This window comes from Sceloporus undulatus, chromosome 7, assembly GCF_019175285.1.
Source record: "Sceloporus undulatus isolate JIND9_A2432 ecotype Alabama chromosome 7, SceUnd_v1.1, whole genome shotgun sequence".
NCBI lineage: Eukaryota > Metazoa > Chordata > Lepidosauria > Squamata > Phrynosomatidae > Sceloporus > Sceloporus undulatus.
Window position 1 is genome coordinate 46,975,162 of NC_056528.1, and position 5,911 is coordinate 46,981,072.

The 5,911-nt window shown below is 45.8% G+C and overlaps 1 protein-coding gene across 1 annotated transcript in view; it reads right to left on the minus strand.

Moving 5' to 3' along the window:
- The window catches only part of TENM1 (teneurin transmembrane protein 1), a 292,675-nt gene extending 291,210 nt beyond the window's left edge, over nucleotides 1-1,465 (minus strand). The window contains 1 exon segment of the mRNA XM_042479300.1: nucleotides 1,081-1,465. The gene's annotated coding sequence lies outside the window, so the exon portion shown is untranslated.
- Nucleotides 1,466-5,911: the final 4,446 nt, after the last annotated feature.

Consider the following 5,911-nt stretch of genomic DNA (forward strand, 5'->3'; position numbering starts at 1 on the left):
TGTGTGTGTGTGTGTGTGTGTGTGTGTGTGTGTGTGTGTGTGTGTGTGTTTTGGTAAGGAAGAGACCCAGGGCTGCATAGGGAACAATGTGCAAAGCCCAGAAAATTCTAGACCCCTTGTTTTAGGGGGAGATGGAGGGCAGGCTGAGGAAGAGTGTGCAAAGCCCTGAAATGGCCGAACCTCCGTGTTTTAGGGGGAGACGGAGGGCAGTTGTGAGGCATACTTGCCAATGCTCGGAAAAGCCCTGGACCACCTCGTTTCTAAAGCCCAGACATTGCTGGACCTCCTCTGGACCTTCTCTTTGGGGTGAATGATTTGCAAAGCCCCAAAACTGCTGGACCTCCTTGTTTTGGAGGAGACACAAGGTAGCTGTGGGGAAGAATTTGCAAAGCCCAGGAATGCTGGACCCCCTTTTGTTTTTGGTGGGGTCATACCCATGGAAGCATGGGGAAGAATGTGCAAAGCCTAGAAATGCTGGACTTTCGTGTGTGTGTGTGTTTTGGGGGGAGGGCAGACCCATAGAAGCATAGGGAATAATTTCCAAAGCCCAGAAATGCTGAACCTTCTTGCCTGGTTTTTTTTGGGGGGGGGCAGACCCATAGAACCTTGGGGGAAGCCTTTCCAAAGCCCCCAAACTGGTACCCCTTAGTTTAGGGGTAAAACCCTGGAAGCATGGGGAAGACTTTGCAAAGGCCAACCATTGCTGGACCCCCTTGTATTTTTAGGGGGGCAGGTCAGCTGTGGGGAATCAGGTGCAAAGCCTAGGCATTGCTGAACCTCCTCTTTGGGGTGAATGCTTCTCAAAGCCCTGACATTGCTGGAGCCCCTTGGTTTTTTTTGGGGGGGGGGTTCCAGAATGGAGCTGTGGTTGGGGAAGCCTTTGCAAAGCTGGAGGGGGGAGAGGGAGGGCAGTGGGAGGCACCATGGACCTCCTCCTCCTCCTCCTTTTCTTGTGGGGGGTCTAGGCTACCAAGAGGGTCCCTCCTGCTTCAGTTTTGGAGACCCAGAGCCCAGGGAGGTCCAGAGCAGGGAGGCCTGGGGCCAAGGGCATTCCCTCCCCAAAGCAGCCCCCAGACTGACCTCCTCCCTGAAGGGAAGTTTCAAGGTCTGGAGCCCCCTCCAAAGCCTCCTGCTCTTCTTCTCCTGGTCCAGCTGAGGGGGCCAGCCATCTCTCCAAAGGCGGTGGCTGCTGCTGCTGCTGCTGCTGAGGCTGAGGTCCTCTCTTCTGCCTACACTGAGGAGGAAGATAAATCCACATCTCCGAGGAGAAGGAGGCAGGAGACAGCAGCGCTGCTCCCCAGCATCCTTCCTCCGCCTCCTTCTTGCCTGACCCAGGCACCTGCCAAGGGGGAGGATGCTGAGGATGCTGCTGCTTCTGCTGCGAAAGCCAAGGCACCTCGCGACTGATCGCTCTGCCTCCCGAGCGCAAGCAGCGCTTGAAAAACCGCTGCTTTGGGAGCTGCTGCTGCTGCTGCTGCTTCTTTTTTGGGGAAAGGGAGGGGGTCTCTAATGAGCATGCCTCGGAGGCTGGGCATGCGCACCAGGGCCGGGCGAAGCCGCCTCTTGCCTTCACCTGCTGCCAGGCTCTGCCTGCCTCCCTCCAGGTGGGCAGCAAAGCCCAGCCATCATCCCTTTCGTTTGGGGCAAGCAAAAGGCACCTTTGCACCTTGCAAGTTTTACAAGACACACTGGCTTCTTCATCCCTGTCCTTGCATTTGCTCTATGGCCAACATCGAACAGCAGAGGAGCAGCAATCTCCTTTTCTTTATTCTTTCCCAAGAACTGAGGCTGGTTTTTAAAACTGATTTTAGTTATGTATTTTTAACTCCAAAAAACAACCTAAGTCGCTTGCGGTTCAAAACAAACGTTTACAAATGGCTTTAATTTATGTATGCATAAAGGCTGTGTCCAGATCTAGCTAGTGAACGCTATAACATCCAAGCAATGATGCCTTAATTGGGCCAACCAAAATGCACCATCACATGTTGCAAGCTTCCGAAGTCACACTGGCTTCTTCATTATGCAAACAGGAGCGGGGCATTGAAGATGTTAGCCATAGGCCTGCATTTTGCTTTTTCTGGTCTTAGTTCAGATGGGAGAGAGGGCTCTCTGTAGGTTGGCACCCTCCCCTTTGACCACGGAGTCACTGGGAGATTCTCAAAGTTCAAATCCAGTTCAAGACAGCTTTAACTGCCCTGGCTCCATGCTAGGGAATCCTGGCAATTGTAGTTTGTTGTGGCACTAGAGCTCTGGCTCAATATCTCACAAACACTACAGTTCCCAGAATCCCCCATTACTGAGCCAGGGCAATTCAAGCGGCCTCAAACTGGATTATTTCTGCAGGGTGTTTTGGACTTCAGCGGTATATTTGAGACCATCAGCTAGTCTCTGAACAGATGACGTAACCTTCCAAAAGTGGGATTCAACTATATCTGTTGACATCCTTATCCCCCACTTATTCTTTATTGCCCCTTGAAAGACCACAGAAAACAAACTTGGGAGACATGCTTATTATGCCAAGGCAAAATACATGTAGCTCCATGTTTTGTTATGATTGCAGAGAAAAGTTGTTTTCAATTATTTCTTTAAATGCGCTCTAATGCGCTCATTTCTTAAACACAAAAATGATAGGCAAAACATAACCATTCTTCATACATTGCGAAATGGAGTGTAAGGCATCACCACTGGGCCTTTTGCTTTTTCAGAGAAGGAAGAAGAATGGGAAGAATGGAGGCAGGTAACATTCTCAAACAGGGCAGAACACCCCTTTCTTCTCCTTTTCCTTCCATGTTTTGGCCTTGATCTAAACCACCTTCCTTCTTATCTGTTCTTTGGGAGAGAGAGAAAGATATAGGCATGACATCTGCTTACGAAATGGTGCTCCATAATGCAGAGTGTCCAAATGAAGGTGCATGGTACCCAAAGCTAGGCGAACAATGAGGAGAGCATGTTCTATAACTACTGTCTGCCCATCGCTGGCAGTAAAAATACAACAATAACAGATTATGTAACTAACTAACTGTTGCTCCTTTATGACCGCCAGAATCTGCTCCCTGAGGTGCCTAGCTCATTTTGCCTAGTGTTAGGGCCAGCCCTGGATGCTGAGAGTACTTTGGGTCATTCACTCACAGGGGATACACTTTAAAAGCACAAAGAGACACGACTGTGCTGGGGATTAAATCAAACCCCAGTGATCTCAGGGTTTGGAGTGAGCAGCGCTCCCAATTTTGTCCCAGATTGCAACCTACTAATGTTTTTTTTCCATTGAATGACATGGGAGCCAAGCCAACCAGTGCCACCACAGCTCTGTCATAGGGTCTGTTTCATGCATATGTTGGAGCATGATGCAGTACTGCAATCAGCTTAGATGGAAAGACGCTATGAGTGGGGCTGATGCTGCACTTTTACTCTCATGGCTCCATGCTGTGGAATGCTGGGATTTGTAGTCATGCCATCAGAGCTCTCTGACAGAGAAGGCTAAATATCTCCCCAAACTACAAATCCTAGAATTCCATAGCACTGAGCCATGGCAGTTAAAGCGGTCCCAAACTATTAATTCTGCAGAGATATGAAACATGTTAAATTACGGCGACATATTTTGAAAACAAGAATTGCTACTGACTACTTCAAACCACCCATTAGCATGATGGTTCTTGCTTTAAACACTACTGGTATATATAAACTGTGGTCAGTGCTAATATATATATGAGTTAAGGTTATGAGTTATGTAAGTCAATGTAAGTGTTATACATACATACATACATACATACATACATATATATATATATATATGGAGCCATCCCCTTTCTCTGAATAGAGTGGTAAAAGGCAAGAGCTTGGTCCATCCTGGGAGCACCAAAAAGAAGCATGGATCCTCTCTAAACTCTCATTCATCCAGCCTTTAGGATGAGCACAAACAGTTATGCCTGCCAGAATTTTATATGTTCTTTGGCATCATTTTCCTTTGCACCATTCTTCACATCCTTTGTTACATGCCCCTAAGTTTTACCCTCCACTTATCCATGGGTCATATCAAAATCCATCATTTTGGCCCCCCAAACCCACCCTCGACTTACACATGAGGTCAACTTATGTACGGTAAATATATCCAGGTTCATCTAGGTAACTTTCTGAGCCCAATAATGAAATAGATCACTATGCCATTTCAAAGGAAAAGAAAATCAGCTTTGGGAGAATGGCCCTTTTTGGATGGGAGGTGTATGCGTACGCATTTGAACCCCATGAGAAATGCCAAACGGTTCTTACAGGGGCATTAACTAGGCAAAGATCTGTCAGGGAAATGATAAAGCACCCTTCTGCTGGTTTTCTAGTCACAATCAATGCTTCTTAAGGAGTGCTCTCTTTCCCTTTTCTTTTAAAAATGCATCTGGGATCCATTGCATATATTTGAATATAAATATGTAGCCAGAACTTAAATATACCTCTGATTTGTTCAGTCTTTCCCCACACTGTGCTGCCATTAGAATCACTTACATGCACTTTAAGTGCATACATGAAAAACATCCACTGACTTTTTCTTTTAGATTTGTCATCAACATCGGAGTTTATCACACTGGGGCTAATTTTAAAGAGAGATTAAAGCGCATTTAAAGCATCCCGCAAATAAAAGCGAAAATGGCATGTGATTGCATGGATGATGATCACACGCAATTCTGCAGATAAAGTGTAATGGGAAATGCATTTTCTCTGAAATCCCCAAAGTAAAAAAGATGTACGTTAATGCTTCTTTGTGACCACTTTAATGATGGGTTTTGTGCGACGTCGTGTGAAATCGTTTCGCATGATTATACAATTTTTCCTGGATATTCATGGGATAAACTCCATAGAGAGGGACAATTTTTAAATTAAATACCAATAAATTAATCTGATTAAAACACACACTGGTATCTTTTGCACATTCTCATGTTTCACAAAGACTCACAACTGCTAGAGTTTGGGGTTGTTCTTTAGAAAACCAACACATTGGTCATGTGTTGTTGGTTGTCTTCAAATTGCTTCGGACTTATAGCAACCATAAGGTGATAGGTTTGCCTTAGGATCTCCTTAACTAAGAAATGACTCAAAGGCACGCAAAAACTGCAAAGGTAAACCTGTCACAATGTTTACTTGGGGAGGTTTGTTCAGAAGAGTTTTGCCTTTGCCTTCCTCTGAGGCTGAGAGAGTGAGACTTGACTAAGGTCACCCTGTGAGTTTTCATGGCTGAGTGGGGATTCGAACCCTGGTCTCCAGAGTCCAGGCCAACCACCTGAACCATTATAGATCTCTATGGCCCCATACAGACAGGCCAAAATAAAGCTGCTTCAGGTCACTTTGGAGGTATGCTGCCTAAATGATGTATGCATCCTAAGAGTCCAGAAGTGATGCCAAAGCCACACTGCGGTCCTAAGGACTGGAGTGTGGCTTTGCCGCAGCTTTCAGACTCTTAGAACGCATGCATCATTTAAACAGCATGCCTCCAAAGTGACCCGAAGCAGCTTTATTTTGGCCTGTCTGTATGGGCCCTATGGTCCTAAAGCGGTCTTGAACAGCATTATTTCTGCAGTGTGTTTTGGACCTATGTTAGGCATGTCTCATTACTTTGAAAGTAAACAACACAATAGACAAATGAGTAGCAACACTAAGCCCCTACTATCTGGTGCATCAGACAGTAAAATATATCAAGTTGGTGACTGCCAGCCTCTGGAGCATCTTGATAATTCCTTCCCACCTCTAAAATGCTGTCTCAAGAGAGTTGCAAATACCTCTTTCTTTCCCAGCTTTTAAGAATCCTAAAAATAGGGGTGTTTTAATACATCAGTCTGGTTTGGGTTGATTTCATGGGGCTCTATTTTAATAACCATTCTATAAGCTGCTCTTATTTTAGCATGAGAGGTTTGTCTATTTGTCTTGC